This window comes from Rattus norvegicus, chromosome 9, assembly GCF_021556685.1.
Source record: "Rattus norvegicus strain SHRSP/BbbUtx chromosome 9, alternate assembly SHRSP_T2T, whole genome shotgun sequence".
Classification (NCBI taxonomy): Eukaryota; Metazoa; Chordata; class Mammalia; order Rodentia; family Muridae; genus Rattus; species Rattus norvegicus.
Window position 1 is genome coordinate 64,743,898 of NC_141542.1, and position 18,751 is coordinate 64,762,648.

The 18,751-nt window shown below is 38.6% G+C and overlaps 1 protein-coding gene across 1 annotated transcript in view; it reads right to left on the reverse strand.

The window, feature by feature from the left end:
• The window catches only part of Stat4 (signal transducer and activator of transcription 4), a 108,839-nt gene that overhangs the window by 48,752 nt on the left and 41,336 nt on the right, over positions 1-18,751 (reverse strand).

Below are 18,751 nucleotides of genomic sequence, written 5' to 3' on the forward strand. Positions count from 1 at the left end.
AAGAACTGGAAGAGCTTGAAGGGGCTCGAGACCCCATATGAACAACAATGCCAAGCAACCAGAGCTTCCAGGGACTAAGCCACTACCTAAAGACTATACATGGACTGACCCTGGACTCTGACCTCATAGGTAGCAATGAATATCCTAGTAAGAGCACCAGTGGAAGGGGAAGCCCTGGGTCCTGCTAAGACTGAACCCCCAGTGAACTAGACTGTTGGGGGGAGGGCGGCAATGGGGGGGAGGATGGGGAGGGGAACACCCGTATATAGGGGGAGGGGGAGAGTTTAGGGGGATGTTGGCCTGGAAACTGGGAAAGGGAATAACATCTGAAATGTAATATAAAGATGGAAAACACAAAACAAACAATCAAAAATAACAAAAAAAAACCCCTCTCCAAACCAGAAAAAAAAGAATAAGAATAAGAACACTAGTAACCCTGATAAACTAGTATTGCTCTTAATTTCAGTTCTGTTGGAGCTTGCTAGTGAGGAGCATTTCTCCCTACCCCCTTGGATGCACAGTTCCAACATCATTCATTGAGAGCTCTGTTTTTGCCTTGCTGACCCAGTTCTGCTATAAAACCCATGTTCCCACCGACATGGGAGGTCTCTTTCTACACTCAGTTCTGTCTTAGAACTCTGTCTCATCTCTGTGTCATCAGTGGGATCATTGGAGCTTTTTGGGAAGCCCTGATCACAAGCAGAATGGTGTTCTTTGCACCTCCATGCAAATTTCACAATCAGCCTGTAATATTCCCCTACACTCTCTCTGTCTCTCTCCCTCTCTTTTTTCTCTTTTTTCCTCTGTCTCTGTCTTTTGTCTGTCTCTCTCTCTCTCCATTGAGTTTCAATATTACTAGATCTTTAGAAAAATTAAAGATTTGGCATGCATATAGTTTTGTTCTAATCCTGTCTTTCTCATGCTTGTCAAAACGCCTCTCTACTAAACATTTTTAATTTTCCATGAGAGATCCGTAACATCTTTTGTTAGGGTTATTTCTGGTTACTTGGTATTGTTTTGATACAAGGATTATTGATAAAGCTGATATATGGGAATATAGTTAAATTTGTTTATTGATTTTGAATCTAACAAAGTTGCTGACTCATATAGAGTCTAATGATATGTTTTTTTAAAATAATTCTAAATTTTCACTTGTAGATTCTTCTAGATTTTATATATCCATGAATCAGCCCCCTTCGGTCATTTCACTTCCATCTACGTTTGGAAGTGTAATGGTTAATTTCCAAACAGGTAATTTTCTTCTAATTTTCCTACAAAATGATTTCTAATATAGTTTAATTTTGATCACAAAGAGACTCCCTATGATGTGAGTCCCTAAGTTTGCTGATATTTGCTTTGTGGCCCTTCATATAGATAACTTGTATGACTTGTAATAATTTCATGCTAACTTGCAGGGAATGAGCTCTCTGTAGTTGTTGCTAGAAGTAACTTATTCTAATTTATTAAGTCAGGTCTTGCTTTGTATAAATTTCCGCCTTCTTGCAAGTTTGTTTTAACTATTGATTTTATAAGTAAATGGAAGAATTATGTCAAAAGCTACTTTGTAAGTTGCTCTGTTTCTGATAGAAATATTTAGATCCATATTTCTTGGGATGCCCCCCATGGCTATGAGCTGAACTCCAGTAACAATTTTCACTCTAAAGCAATATGATTAACTCTGGTATAATGCTTTTTAGTCACTTATAAATTTTATCTTACTTGAAGAACTCTGTTTCAAAGTCAATGTAGATAATTGAGTACCAGTATTAGACATATATAAGAGGGTAAATACACAATAAACATGGTTAACACAATCTTAAAACTTCTTTTCTTATTTAGAATTAACTTCTTATAAAGATGTAGACAACAACAAAAAAGAACTAACTTCTTTGAACCTCATACTCAGATTCATGGCCTGATGTGTTTCCATAAATTGTTGTCCTGTGGGCCATGGGGATGTCAGTGATGAATCTCTCAAGAGCACAGCTACTCTCTTCTTTCTGTAAGGCTTCATACTGGACCTTTTACCAGAAGTTCTCAGTAGCGGGTCTTCAGACATGAACCGGTCTTCATAATCTTTCTGGAACGGCCAGCTGGTTTGTTGGCGGACACACAAAGGGTGTGTCTGGTGGTCAAGTCACACTGTCATGACTAGCAACCACTACACAGTGAGGGCGATTCACTACTTAAGTGCTCAGACAAACGTCCTACCCGTCTACTACTGTGGTCTACCTTGGGTGATAACACCAGGGATGTTTTTACTTTTTGTGTATGAATGTTTCACCTAAATGTATATTTGTGTGCCTTGTGCATGCCTGGTGACAGCAGAAGTCACAAGAGAGCATCAGATCCTGAAACTGGAATTGCAAATTGCTGTGAGCCACCATGTGGCTGGATGCAAGGAATTCGACCTGGGTTCTTTGCAAGAGCAGCAAATGGTCTTAACCTTTTAGCCACCTCTCCATCTCTATTGTTCTTAGATATTGTACAGCTTTAAATTAAAACTAGGGCAACTGTATTAATCAACTGATACTGAGAGACTGTGATATGGTGCTTTTTATGATCTGAATCCTACAACCTTTAAAGATTTTCTTTTTCTATTTTTCAAATCCCCAAAAGTGCAAATGATGTTATGTCTTGCAAACCAGCCTCCCGCCTTCTAGAATGGCCTATTTGGTTGAACGCGGATTTCCACTTCTCTGCAGCAGCACTGTACCGGAAGTGCAGTGCAGTCTCCTCAGCCAGCAGGGCTTTTCTGATGCAGAGATTTTTATTTTTATGCCGATGCTGTGCAAGGCAGGATTCATTTGGCTCAACTTCTAACCGTGCTGCGAACTCTTTCATATCTTCTAAGGAATTTGGTCATGTCTCTTACTGCTGTTCCTCTGTGTGATAGGCAATATTTACACCACGAATTTAGCCACAGACTACAACAGATCTCCTTGGGGGTAAATTCCTTTCATACACCCTGTAAAACACATATTGTTGCTTTCTGAGAAAATATAAAGCTAGATCACTTAACCAATAACAAATGTGTATAAGACACATGTGTTCTTGATTCATTCTGTATACACAACTATTTGTTTGAACTATGAATTGTAGTGTTGAATTTTGATGACACTTTAAACAGCAATTAAACAACGTGTTATTGCAACAGAGTGTATAATTCAAGAGAAGTGACAACCACATGCATGGCTATGACCTGATTTCACATCATACATAATGACAATGACATAGGGACAGCCACATGGTAACAGCAATTAAGAAGTGTCAAAATAAGATGCATTCTGATTAAGAGGGAGGGTTTTCAGCCACTGCTGGTGGGAGTGCAAAACACCCAGGGATTTTTGGAACATGACTTCAGGTGGAGAATTGGTCAAGTAAACTATTGTACATATAGACAAGACAATATTATTTAGTGTTAAGAAGAAATGAGTCATCAAACTATGAAGACAATTAAATGTATACACTGCTAAGAAATACATCAGCCTGTAGGGGTATAATATATTCCAGTTTTATAATTTCAAGGAAACTTAAAACTAGGGGCAAGGACAGGCTGCTCAGTTTAGTGCTTGTCATGTGAGCTTGAGTCCGGTACCATTAGAAACGCTCGGCATGGTAGAATGCATTTGAAATGCCTTCACTGTAGGGCATATAGGTGGGTCCTGATGCTCACCAGCTTGACAACCTCACTGATTGGAAAGTTCCAAGTTCAGAAAAAGCCCTGTCTTAAAAAAAAAAAAGGCAGAGAGCAACTGAGGAAGACACCCAGTACTGACCTCTGACCTTTATGTGCACCCACATAAACACATATACACAAGTTCCCACACACATACCACACCCTACACACAGCAGGAAGATAGTAAGAGTCAGTGGTTGTCACAGGTTTGGAGGGGAGAAACACAGAGGATATGGGGGAGCCATGAAACTGTCTTGTGTAACATTACGTGTCGGATACGTGACATCATTCCATAGACCTCTAGAACTCTAATGTACATTAGAGACCTTAGTTAACAATACTTTATCAGTTCATCAGCTGTGGTAAATGTACCATATTAATACAATACTTAAGAGACTGTCTGGTAAGAGAGAAGGTGGGAGTCTGGAGATATATGTGAGAACTCTGTACTTTCCTCTCTATTTTTGAGGAAATGTAAGACTTTCTTAAAACTTGTTTTATTTATAAGACATTTCTTACCCAGATCTCCTAAAGCTATCCTTTTGCTAAAAATCAGTGAAGTAGAATGAAGTGGTCTGCTTGTCTGTCTGTCTGTCTGTCTGTCTGTCTGTCTGTCTGTTGTTCTACAAGACACAGTATCAACACAGCATAGGATGGTTTTGCATGCATTGTGCAGCTGTGAATGATCTGGAACACTAGTTCCGCTGGCTTCTGGGGTGCTAGGGTTTCAGGTGCACACTACCATGCCCAGCTGTGAAAACAGAAGGAGAAAGTGTAGGTTCTCAAAGGCTTTTGCTTTGTTTTGCTTTGTTTTGCTTTCAGATAATCTCATTATGTGCCTCGGTTGGCTTGAGACTCACTATTAGACCAGGCTAGCCTCAAACTCATAAAGAGCCCACCTGCCTCTGACTTCCATGTGTTGGAACTCAAAGCTTTTGCTATTACATGCAGCTTCCAAAATGTATACATTTTAATGCCTTGCATTCATGCCAATACTAACGTACTTTAACCAAACCTCAGCTGCGTGTGTGTGTGTCTGTGTGTGTATGTCTGTGTGTGTGTCTGTGTGTGTTTGTGTGTCTGTGTATGTGTCTGTGTGTGCCTGTGTGTCTGTGTGTGTGTCTGTGTCTGTGTGTATGTGTCTGTGTGTGTGTGTCTGTGTCTGTGTGTATGTGTCTGTGTGTGTCTGTGTCTGTGTGTGTGTCTGTGTGTATGTCTGTGTGTGTCTGTGTCTGTGTGTGTCTGTGTCTGTGTGTGTATGTCTGTGTGTGTATGTCTGTGTGTGTATGTCTGTGTGTGTATGTCTGTGTGTATGTCTGTGTGTGTCTGTGTTTGTGTGTATGTCTGTGTGTGTTTGTTGTGTATTTTTGAAGAGAATGCTTTTTAAAGGCACTAAATATGCCTTCTTTAAGTTCTGAGTACATTCTAGGCACAATGTTCTATACTTGTTTTGTTTACTGTTGATTGCCAACTTGACATACTTATAATAGAATCGCCAGGAGACATAACTCTGGGTGCATCTGTGACGGTGTTTCTAGGTTAGGTTGCCTGGGGAGGAATAAGCACTGTGAGTGTGAGTGTGGCTGCCCCATTTGCTGGGGTCCTGGGCTGTGTAATAGAGGGGAGGGAAGCCAAGCACCATTGTCTGTCTCTGCCTCCTTTCCAGCTGCAGATATCATAACCGGCTGCCCGCCACACCAAGCTGGGAAGTAAAATAACCTCTCTGCCTCAAGTGGCTTTGTCAGGGACTTAGTCTCAGGCATGAAACAAGGAACCAAGGCATCCTTGAAGACAATCCACTTGTGACAATTATTCTATCCAGATCTGCACAGCCACGGGACCTGATTTTGTGCCTCAGATGATAACTTTGTGACCTTAGGTGAATTGCTTGTTAATCTTCATTTCATCTATTGTCCCGTTAGTTGAGAGAATAATACTTGTGTAGTCACTGTGAGGAACATGCCAGACAACTGGGAGTGACCTTTGTAACTTGTAAAGCATTCTAAACAGCAGAGTTTCTATGTTGCTTCAAGGCTAGGTTAGGAGTTTTGGACCTCATACACATAAATCGTCAAAAAAAAAGCAAAAGCAAAAAAAAATTATACTTAATTTAACAGAAATGATCAAAACTGATTATGTAACCAATGAAATATGAATGATTTGTATTCTGGTAAGTATATAAAGGCTAAAATATAAAACTATCAACATAAAAGAAGCTTCAGAAAACTCGAGACTGTGCTTTTTAAATAACAACAGTGGAACTTTCCTGGCATCTTGAGGATTCACAAGAAAGGCACCAAAAGCCACTCTGAATAAAATAATTAGTGCTCAGCTTTATAGCCGTTAGCAAAGCCGTCATTAAGGGCTACATTTTCCTGGCATAGAAAGGCCAGAAAAACGAGTGCCAAGCCCTCATCTACGATGACCTTTGACAATAGAATCCAGATGGATATTTGCACTTTTACTTCAGCTCTTTGCTTTTAGAATGTCTTTTAAATATTTAAGCATATCTTAGTTTTATGATTGAAACTAAAGAAAAGTGATAAAGTATATACATTATACATATGCATAAGGTATACATATAATATATATGGCAGATCATTCACTTTGGTTTCTGTAGGTTTTTTTTGTAAAAAAAAGAAATGATTTTTTTAGAGAATACTTTATTAGTTTTTGTAATCAAACCCACGTATATAAAACCTTACATATTTAATACAGTGTATTACCCCTGTACAGATGGAAAAAACTTAAGTTCAACATTTCTAGACCAATATGGCTGTTAATAAGAAATGAATTTTGATCATGAAAATTGTCAGTCCAATCAAAAGAGAAGGTGAAAACCATTCTGCTGACTCAAATTCTGTGCCCACAGGGAATTCACAGCTTGCAGTGGAGGAACTGTTTAATTTTAATGGTAGGAAGAGAGGAAAGATGGATGTTAACCTTATCATTCATGTCTAGACTCACACAAATATAGTCCCTACATTTACTGAGTACCTACGTATAAAGGGTACTTCATAGGCAGCTTTAATCCCAGGTAGATCTGGCCAGGTATGCACCACAAGCACGGGTTTTATGTCCTCTGTGGACGTTCTATCATTTATGAAGAGTCATAGAACCAGAAAATGAAGGAAAAACAACATCCTAAACTTAGGTCTTTTCATTCTACTACTTTGGACTTTCCAAATCACTACTACCTTAAAACAACAACCTGATTCCTGTTTGGTTAATAGACCTGTGAACCATAAATCACATTTAATTTCACTTTGCCAGGTATTCTATTATTTTCTATATGGATTATGTTCAAGGTAGTCATTATTTATGAACCTGTAGATGGGTGTGGTGCTTAAACAAATAGTAGAAGGATGTCACATTTGATTTTGAAGTAGGTAGTTTTGGTCAAGTCACTTAGAGGTCTTAGAACTTCTGGTAGTTCCACTTGTTGGTAAAAGCAATTCACCACACTGAGTGGCCCTAGGTGCCCTTGTGTAGCAAAACCCTAATCTGTCCCAATCCTACTTCCTGTTAGAAGATTCCAAGTAGGCAGCCTGAATGACTGGTCTTCTAGCTAAAGACTTTGCTAACTTTTCCAGCCATAAAAACAGTGAGTTACTTAAGTTTAGCATTCCCCTCCCTGTAAAGCAGCCCACTGAGTTTGCAGACACCCAGAGTGAGCCCACAAGCGACCTCTATACTAGATGAAAGCAAAACTTAAAATCGTATTGTATCAAATTGGTTGTTGCAAATACGTCTGTATAAATCCTCCTGAATTAACATAAATAAACAAAACTGGTTTTGAGATTATTGTGAGAGGACAACAGCTAACGACCCTTTTGGAGATGGTGTTTTAGCTTCGGAAAGGCTAGATGGGATCCTCCAACAATGTCCTGAGCTTCCCAGAGAGAATTTCACCATGAGTTTTGCTCATTATACACAAAAATGGATTCCTTGGCCCATTGTAAAGGTATCTCTCTCTTATAGAATCATTCAATCACCCTTTCTCCTTCACTGTCAGGACAATAATGCAGATATTATTGTCATTATTAGAAAGTATTCAGATAAAGGGATAGACTGTTAAATGTAAATATTGGTAAAGAAAGGATATACTATATATCTGCCTTGTTGATTTATAACGGCGTATCTAGGAGATAAAAGGACTCACAATTACATAATGAACAAAGGAAACGACATGATGCTGTCTTCATTGGCAGTAATAGTCTACAAGTGGAAATAGGGGGAAGTTACATTTAAAATAGTAAGAAAATTGATGAAAAGAAAAGTGTTAGGAAAGCAAAGCTTGTTCAAATTGATGTAAATTATCATACAATGTATCCAAGTGTCGAAGTGTCACATGGTACTACAATAATTGCATAATTTTTATATACCTATAAATCATTTGAAAACATTGACAAGTATAAGACAATATAGGTCTTCTATGAATTAAGCTAGGGTTCTACTGAAAAATATTAAAGTTTGGGGTTGGGGGTTTAGCTCAGTGGTAGAGCGCTTGCCTAGGAAGCTCAAGGCCCTGGGTTCGGTCCCCAGCTCTGAAAAAAAAAGAACCAAAAAAAATATTAAAGTTTGAGAAGGAATAAATTATACAACATGAATTCCCAAATGTAAGACAGCGTCATCAAAGTGAGAGAGAGAGAGAGAGAGAGAGAGAGAGAGAGAGAGAGAGAGAGAGAGATTGATTTGTAATTGAGGCTATAGTCCCAAGAGTTGTTTTAGAGTATTTGAAGTTTTAATGAAGTGATCCTAAAATTTACCCAGAAGAAATGCATAATAATAGCCAAGACAACTATTAAAACTACTGAACTTTCAGTGCTCAAAACAGACCCCAAAATTTTCTTTGTTTTGTTTCTTTAACTCTTACAGCTGTCTGTTGCCATCCAGGTTCCTAGAGATGCAGGGCACCATTAGACCAGGATTCAGATGGATCCCAGTACTGCACCGCTCTAACAATATGGTCCTAAGTTCACTGTTTCCATGCTGAGGGGAAATGTCTGCTATGAGATACTAAAATGCACCATAAATACATTATACTATATTGACCAAAATCAGTTATACTGGTTAGCAGAACATAAAAAAAAAAGAGTCAGATGTGACAGCACACACAGTCCTGCAATCCCAGAATTAGGAGGGCTGAGGCAGGTCACAGCCAACCTGACTTACACAGGAAGACCTTGTTTCTAAACAAAACAGAGAGACAAAATTTGAAACTTGCTTGTTAAATGTATATCAGTCCAGAGGAAATGCTAGGCTTCTATATGTGCAGAGTTCCATATCAATTAAGAAGCTTTTTTAAAAGTATTATAATTCACAGGCATGTGTATAATCTAGAGATTGGAGAGGCCTTTGTAAACAAAGATGCTTCAGAGATGGTGTAAAAAGACTTTTCATTAGGTTGAAGAGGGGGTTGATGTGGAAAATAATGAAATCAAAAGACACTATGATAGACTAAGGGACTATTATCTCATATGATTTATTAATATGTGCAAAGATGTTTTTAAAACTTTTAAAAAATCCTTGAAAAATATATAAATCCACTGAAGCTGATGGAAAACCTGGTGGAAAAGAATAGGGAATTCCCCAGAGTACAGTCAAGTGCAGAAATGGATGCCCAGCTTTAAATTATCAGGAAAAAGAAAAAGAGAAAGTTCCCTCAAATTACATTAGCAAAAATGAAGGGTAATGATGTCAACTGTAGTTGGAGCCACATGACAGGTCAGTGAATAAAGGTGCTTGCTGCCAAGCCCGATGACCTGAGTTCAGTCCCCAGAACCTACATGGTAAGAGAGAACCAATTCCCACGAGTTGTCCTCTGAACTCCACAGAGGCTCTGGGATGCAAACACAGACACACACACACAGACACACACACACACACACACACACACACGCACACACACACATGCACACGCATGTATATATAACATAATATATAATAATATCATTAAATTATATATTGCATGTATATTTATATACACATTTAATGTAAAATGTATATAATATACAGCTATAGGTAATGAAAATACAGAGAATAACTTTCTCACTTTGCTGATGAATTGTGAATTTGTAACATCTTAGAAAAGACATCTCATATCTCTCAAGTTTTAAAATGCTTACGTTTTTAACTACTAAGTACATTTCTAGACTCCTATCCCATAAACATAAAGCAGGGGCACATAATAATTAATCTATGGGCAAGGTGCTTTGTAATGTTGTATGTGGTAAGCAGTTGGGAAGGTGGAGACAGCACACTGATCAGGAATCGCCTGTTAAATCACAGTGCACCCACACAGGGAACCACTTGTTACCACCGATGAGGGAGGATTTCTGCGAAGTGAAACTTGGAACATGGAAGAAATGAATACTGAAGTTTCATTTTTGTAAGTGGTAAGCTCTTGACATCATCACTTGGATTCCATAACCGCATGCCTACATTCACATGGGTATAATTCACGTATTTTCCACTTTTATTCAATCATGGAATCATGAACGTGGAAGCTCGCACTGTTAGCATTTAACCGTTAGGGTAGAAATGATGTGCACGGAGGTGAGGAATAAGTGAGAAAATAGAGTATATTTTAAAAAAGCCTTATCTGTGATTTAGTCTACTTTAGGGGAAGTGATATCTGGGTGTTTATGAGCAAAACTACAGAAAGATACTAACCAAAATGTAAAGAGTGGTTGTATTATTTTAATCAAAATTTAGGGTTTTTTTTACGCTTTTCATTTAAATTTTCATGAAGATATGTATAATGTAAGCAGCTAGACACATACAAAGCTGGTTTTTATTCTGATGAATCCTATTGGCATTTTTAAAAAATTGGTTCATATAATGGTCAAAATATAGGGTATTAGAACCTAAAACAAGAAGTGGCGAATCTTCCAATCAGAAGAAATACAACCGTTCTGTGGGCTGACATTTGAGAAGAAACTGTCAAAGTGCCCATACATTTTCCATTGAACAAGTGTTTGAAATTCATCTCAATTGTGGCAGAAGCACGAATACTAATTGAAGTACTGTGGGAGATTAAACTGGAAGCATTGCTAATGGCCAGTAAGGACAGGCCTCAGAACCTCTTCAGAGTCCTGACTGGTGTGCCATTACCTAGAGCAAAGACACTTCACAGTAGTCTTTGTGTTGCTCTACATGTCTACATGCAGAACACACTTTTTCCATCAGGACACGGTAGTGAAGATGCTGATAGATTTTCCATGTTTCTCTTGGGTGAACTGGCTCTGGCCTCCATGACTGTCCTTCATTTACATTGCAATCCAATGCATTTTCCTCCTTCCTCAGTCCTTTGCCCAGTCAGATAGCACTGATGAGCACATTCACCTTTCTCTTATCGTCTTTAGTGAACTCATACCAAGCTGTGCACTTGTGTCCTCTGGGCACTAATGATGCACTTGACAGCCTGACCCAGCCGCATTTGAACACAATCTTTGAGGTGACAGTTTACCTTAAAAAAAATGCACTGGTCCTCCAGATTTGAGGTCAAAGTCACAGGCTGTAGGTGCATTCATGCCATTATTAACAACATTGGACTGAGCACGGGGTCCCCAATCATGGAGTTAGAGGAAGGACTGAAGGAGTTGAAGGAGTCTGCAGCCTCATAGGAAAAGCAGCAATATCAACCAACCAGACCCCACCAGAGCTCCCAGGAACTAAACCACCACCCAGAGAGTACACACGGAGGGACTCATGGCTTCAGCCCCATATGTAACAGAGGATGACCTTATTGGGCATCAAAGGGAAGAGAGGTCGTTGGTCCTGTGAAGGCTCCATGCCCCAGTGTAGGAGAATGTCAGGGCAGGGAGGTGGGAGGGAGAGGATAGGAGGGGAGCACCCTCATAGAAGCAGGGGAAGAGGGCCTGGGATAGGGGGCTTCTGAAGGAAAACCGGGAAAGGGGATAACATTTGAAATGTAAATAAATAAAATATCTAATTAAAAAAAAAGAAAGAGGTGTGGTTGTAAGGTCTATCTTAATGTGTTATTTGGTCTTTTGGCTTGCAGTAGCTTAGAGTATTCTTTCTTTGTTTTGTATGTTTGGTGTTTGATTACTCAATGGCAATTTTATTTTTTTCCTGGTGCAATCTATTTGGTGTTCTGTATACTTCTTGTAACAGTATAGGCATCTCCTTTAGGCTGGGAACCTTTTCTTCTGTGATTTTGTTAATGTGTAGTAGTGAACATGTATGTGCAGGTATAGTGGTATAGACAAAGGGGTAAACAATATGGCATACTGTGATAGAATATAACTTCCACAATGAGATGTATTTGTTTCCTTTTGTTTTTTTCCTCTGTATTTGCTTTTGGATGGGAGATTTCAAGGGAAGATGGTATATTTGAATGAACAGGGAAATGAGTTGGATTGGAGTACTTGATGTAAATTTTACAAAAAAATCATTAAAAATTTTAAAAAATGTTAAAAAAAGAAAGAAAGAAAGAAAGAAAGGCCACTGTTCTTCCTCTGCCTTGATTTCCTCCCCTGTAAAATCTAAGCCTCACTTTTCTCTCCTGAGCAGTGAGAACTAAGTGGAGTATTCTTTAGTCACAATCAATTATTAAATGAAGGTCAAATATGTATATGTTTTCATTGCAGAAGTAAAACTATCCTTTGTAGGAAAATTTTAAAACACATATTAAGGAAATTACATGAGAAAATATAAAGCCATTTCAGTTTTTGCCTGCACCCGGACCTGACCCAGTCCCACACCTCTCTGTACCCAAATCTCCTGGGAGATGAATCTGAACTCCCAGAAGTGTGGACAATCGTGAGAGCTCAGGGGAGACTACCAACCACTTGTGCTCACATTCCTGGCCCAAGAGGAACCTGCCTAGAGACCTCTGGACACAGGAACCTAGAGATCAGTCAGGGAGAGAATCCTTCCAGTTTCTGCCTGCTACCAGAGCTGGAGCAGTTTGGGACAGGACCCTTCCGGTTTCTGCTTGTGCCTGGAGCTCAGTCCCACAGCTCTCTGTACCCAGATTCCTCTGAGAGAAAACAGGTCTACAGAAGTGCTGACATATAAGCTTACAGGAGGGACAAGCCACTGTCAGAGAGAGCAAGACCAGCTAATGCCAAAGACAACCTAATGGCAAGAGGCAACCTCAGGAACCTAAGAAACAGAAACCAAGACTTCTCGGCGTCATCAGAGCCCAATTCTCCCACTGGATACTGGATATCCAAATACACTGGAAAAGCAAGATTTGGATTTAAATTTACATCTCATGATGATGATAGAGGACTTTAAGAAGGACATAAATAAGTCCCTTTAAAAAATACACGACAAGAGAGGTAAACAAGTAGAAGCCCTTAAAGAGGAAACACAAAAATCCCTTAAAGAATTACAGGAAAACACAAACAGACAGGTGAAGAAATTGAACAAAAGCATCCAGGATCTAAAAATTGAAATAGAAACAGTAAAGAAATGACAAAGGGAGATAACCCTGGAGATAGAAAACCTAGGAGAGAGATCAGGAGTCATAGACACAAGCATCACCAACAGAATACAAGAGATAGAGGAGAGAATCTCAGGGGCAGAAGATACCATAAAAAACACCGACACAACTGTTAAAGAAAATGTAAAACACAAAAAGCCCCTAACTAAAAAAATCCAGGAAATCCAGGACATAATGAGAGATCAAAACTAAGGATAATAGATATAGAAGAGAGCAAAGATTCCCAACTTAAAAGGCCAGGAAATATCTTCAACAAAATTATAGAAGAAAACTTCCCTAACCTAAAGAAAGAAATGTTCATAAACATACGACGAGAAGCCTACAGAACTCCAAATAGTTTGGACCAGAAAAAAAATTTCTGCTGTCACATAATAGTCAAAACACCAAATGCACAAAACAGAGAAAGATTATTAAAAGCACTAAGGAAAAAAGGTCAAGTAACATATGAAGGCAGACCTATCAGAATTATACCAGACTTCTCACCAAAGACTATGAAAGCCAGAATATCCTGGGCAGATGTTATATAGACCATAAGAGACACAAATGCCAGCCCGGGCTACTATATCCAGGAAAACTCTCCATTAACATAGATCGAAAATCAAGATATTCCATGATACCAAATTTACACAATATCCTTCCACAAATCCAGATCTACAAAAGATAATGGATAGAAAACTCCTACACAAGGAGGGAAACTATACCTTAGAAAAAGTAAGAAAGTAATTTTCTTACAACAAACCAAAAGAAGAGAGCCACACAAACATAATTCCACCTCTAACAACAAAAGTAGCAGGAAACAACAATCACTATTCCTTAATTTAACATCAATGGACTCAATTCCCCAGTAAAAAGACACAGACTAACAGACTGGATATGGAAAGAGGACCCAGCATTTTGCTGCATACAGGAAACACACTTCAGTGACAAAGAAAAACACTATCTCAGAGTAAAAGGCTGGAAAACAATTTTCCAAGCAAATGATCCCAAGAAACAAGATGGAGTAGTATTCTAATATCCAAAAAAGTTGACTTTCAACCAAAAGTCATTAAAAAAGATAAGGAAGGACACTTCATGTTCATCAAAGGAAAAATCCACCAAGATGAACTCTCAATCCTAAATAACTATGCTCTAAATGCAAGGGCACCTAAATTCATAAAAGAAACCTTACTGAAGTTCAAAGCACACATTATACCTCACATAATAACAATGGGAGATTTCAAAACACCACTCTCATCAATGGACAGATCATGGAAACAGAAACTAAACAGAGACATAGAGTAACAGAAGTTATAACCAAATGGATTTAACAGATATTTATAGAACATTTCATCCTAAAACAAAAGGACATAACTTTTTCTCAACACCTCATGGTAACTTCTCCAAAATTGGCCATATAATCATTCACAAAATAGGCCTCAACAGATACAAGAAGATTGAAATAGTCCCATGCATACTATCAGATCTCCAAGTACTGTCTAGTCTTCAATAACAACAAAAATGACAGAAAGCCCACATACGCATGGAAGCTCAACAGCACTCTACTCAAAGGATAACTTGGCCAACAAAGAAATAAAATAAGAAATTAAAGACTTTTTAGAATTTAATGAAAATGAAGACAAAACACACTGAAACTTATGGAACTCATGAAAACCGTGCTAAGGGGAAAACTCATAGCTCTGAGTGCCTCCAAACAGAAACTGGAGAGAGCATATGTCAGCAGCTTGACAGCACACCTAAAAGCTCTAGAACAAAAACAAGCAAATACACCAAAGAGGAGTAGACAGTAGGAAATGATCAAACTCAGAGCTGAAATCAATCAAGTAGAAACAAAAAGGACTATACAAAGAACCAACAAAACCAGGAGCTGATTCTTTGAGAAAATCAACAAGATAAATAAACACTTAGCCAGACTAACCAGAGGGCACAGAGAGTGTATCCAAATTAACAAAATCAGAAATGAAAAGGGAGACATAACAAGAGAAACTGAGGAAATTCTAAAAGTCATCGTCCTACTATAAAAGCCTATATTCAACAAAACTGGAAAATCTGGATGAAATGGCCAATTTTCTAGACAGATACCAGGTACCAAAGTTAAATCAGGATCAGATAAACCATCTAAACAGCCCCATAACTCCTAAAAAAATAGAAGCAGTTATTAAAATTCTCCCAACCAAAAAGAGTCCAGGACCAGATGGATTTAGTGGAGAATTCTATCAGACCTCCATAGAAGACCTAATACCTAATAGTCCAAACTATTCCACAGAAGGAGCACTACCCAATATCTTCTATTAAGTCACAATTAACATTTATACCAAAAACCACACAAAGACCCAATAAAGAAAGACACTTCAGACAAATTTCCCTTATGAATATCAATGCAAATATACTCATAAAATTCTCATAAACCAAATCCAAGAACACATCAAAGTGATCATCTGTCATGATCAAGTAGGATTCATCACATGGATGCAGGGATGGTTCAATATACAGAAATCCATCAATGTAATGCACTGTATAAACAAATTCAAAGAAAAAAGCATACGATCATCACATCAGTCAGAATGCCTAAGATCAAAAACTCAGGTGACAGCAGATGCTGGTGAGGATGTGGAGAAAGAGGAACACTCCTCCATTGTTGGTGGGATTGCAAGCTGGTACAACCATTCTGAAAATCAGTCTGGAGGGTCCTCAGAAAATTGGACATTGCACTACTTGAGGACCCAGCTATTTTACTCCTGGGCATATACCCAAATGATGCTCCAACTTATAATAAGGACACATGCTCCACTCTGTCCATAGCAGCCTTATTTACAGTAGCCAGAAGTTGGAAAGAACCCAGATGTCTTTCAACAGAGGAATGGATACAGAAAATGTGATACATCTACACAATGGAGTACTACTCAGCTATCAAAGACAGTGACTTCATGAAATTCATAGGCAAGTGGATTGAACTAGAAAATATCATCCTGAGTGAGGTTCTAATTACCCAAGATGCAATCCTCAGACCACATGAAGCTCAAGAAGAAGGAAGACCAAAATGCAGATGCTTCAGTCCTTCTTAAAAGGGGGAACAAAAATAATCATAGGAGGAGATATGGAGGCAAAGTTTGGAGCAGAGACTGAAGAAATGGCCATTCAGAGCCTGTCCATATGGGGATCCAGCCCATATACATACAGCCACAAAACCCAGACAATATTGCTGATGCCAAGAAATGCATACTGAACAGGAGCCTGATATAGCTGTCTCCTGAGAGACTCTGCCAGAGCATGACAAATACAAAGACAAAGGTTAGCAGCAAACTATTGAACTGAGAATGGGGTCCCCATTGGAGGAGTTAGAGAAAGGATTGAAGGAGCTAAAGGCATTTGCAACCCCATAAGAACAACAATACCAACCAACCAGAGCTCCCAGTGACTAAACCACTACCAAAAGAGTATACATATACCCATGGCTCCAGCTAGATATGTAGCTGCATTGTTGAGCACCAATAGGAGGAGAAGCCCTTGGCCCTGCCAGGGCTGGACTCCCCAGTGTAGGAGAATGTTAGGATGGAGAGGTGGGAAGGGTTGGGTGGTTGGGGAGGAGAAACACCCTCACAGAAGGAGGAAGGAGGATGGGATAGGAGGATTATAGACAGGAAACAGGGAAAAGGGATAACATTTGAAATGCAACTAAAATAAGTAAATAAATATATATATATATAAAACACAAAAATATATATAACAAAAAACCAAAAACTAAACAGAAAAACATTCAAATCCGTGTATTTGATCTTAATATTCTAATACAGTCCAGTATATTTTCTCCATGTGTGTAGTATATAGGCATACATTAAAAATACATTGCAAATTGTACTATATATAATTTTGAATCTGCTGTTTCCCTTAATTGATAGCCCAATACATTAAAATTCTTCATTAACAGTATTTTAATAGTGATTGAATGGTTATTTTAACCCTGGTCTGAGTTGTTTAATAAAATTCCCATTTATATATTAATGTTTTTACCATTAAAATGCTATATTGTCAACCCAAACTTATTAAATTAGAACATTTAGATGTTGGTCATTTATATTTTTACCTTGTCCGAAAACTGAACAAGATGCACTAAAATCCTTTGTGTCTTTATAATTTTCAATTCATATGTAATTTAATATTACTTGATATGTCATAAATTCCATAAATTTGATTCATAAATGCTCATTTGAAATTGTTTCTTCTAGTATTAGAACATTCACCCTGATTATTGTTTTGGGGCTTAAATTTGACGTTTTAAAATAGCTTCATAAGCCTCATAAGAAGTAATTTAAGGGGAGGATGGGGAGGGGAACACCCATAGAGAAGGGGAGGGAGAGGGGCTAGGGGGATGTTGGCCTGGAAACTGGGAAGGGGAATAACAATTGAAATGTAAATAAGAAATGCTCAAGTTAATAAAGATAAAAAAGAAGTAATTTAAGTATTACAAGTCCTTAGCACCAAAATATCCAACCAAAAACATTATCTCATTTGCATCCTATGTTATAAGAACCACGATGACAAAGCTCTGTTTTATTACATTAGCCTAGTAGGTCTTTACTTGGCCCTTTCCTCTGAACTCATACTTCATCCATTAGGTAGTTGCTTATACTCAAGAAGAAGGAAGACCAAAATGTGGATGCTTCAGTCCTTCTTAGAAGGGGGAACAAAATAATCATGGAGGAAATGCAGGGACAAAGAGTGGAACCGAGACTGAAGCAAAGACCATTCAAAGACTGCGTCATCTGGGATCCATTCCATCTACAGTCGCCAAATCCAGTCACTATTGCTGATGCCGAGAAATGCTTGCAGACAGGAGCCTGATATGGATGTCTCCTGAGAGGCTCTGACAGAGCCTTACTGTTACTGACGAGGATGCTTGCAGCTAACTACCAGATTGCACCAGGACCCCAATGAAGGAGTCATAGAAAGAACTGTAGGAGCTGAAGGAGTTTGTAACTCCATAGAAAGAATGAAATATTAACCAACCAGACTTCCCAGAGCTCCCAGGGACTAAACCACCAAACAAAGAGTATGCATGGAGAGTACATACGTATGTAGCAGAGGATGGCATTGTCTGGCATCAACAGAAGGAGAGGCCCTTGGTCCTGTGAAGGGTCCTTTCCTCAGTGTAGTGGAATACCAGGGTGTTGAGGTGGAAATGGGTGGGTGGGAGAGAGAGCATCCTCATGGGAACAGGGGGAGGGGATATGGGAAAGGAGGAACCGGGAAAGGGGATACCATTTGAAGTGTAGGTACATAAAATATCAATAAAAACAAAAGATAGTTGCTTATAAAGATCATGGTTAAGTTTTATGTTGACTACAAATGCAAGCCATACTATTTCAGAACTTCATCAACTTATACTAATGGTCATTTTTATTATGTCTCCCCCTACTCTGTCAGTTTCCCATTTACTTTTGCTTGTCTGTTGTTTTTGCTACACATCTCTGTGGTTTGTTTTTTTTTTTTCTCTTCTCCAAATGTTTGGCACGTGTACATAGTCTATCGTGCTAGCAGCAATGACTATGATGAACTTACCAGATGTGATTTTGCACATGTCCTTGTTTATATTATCACCC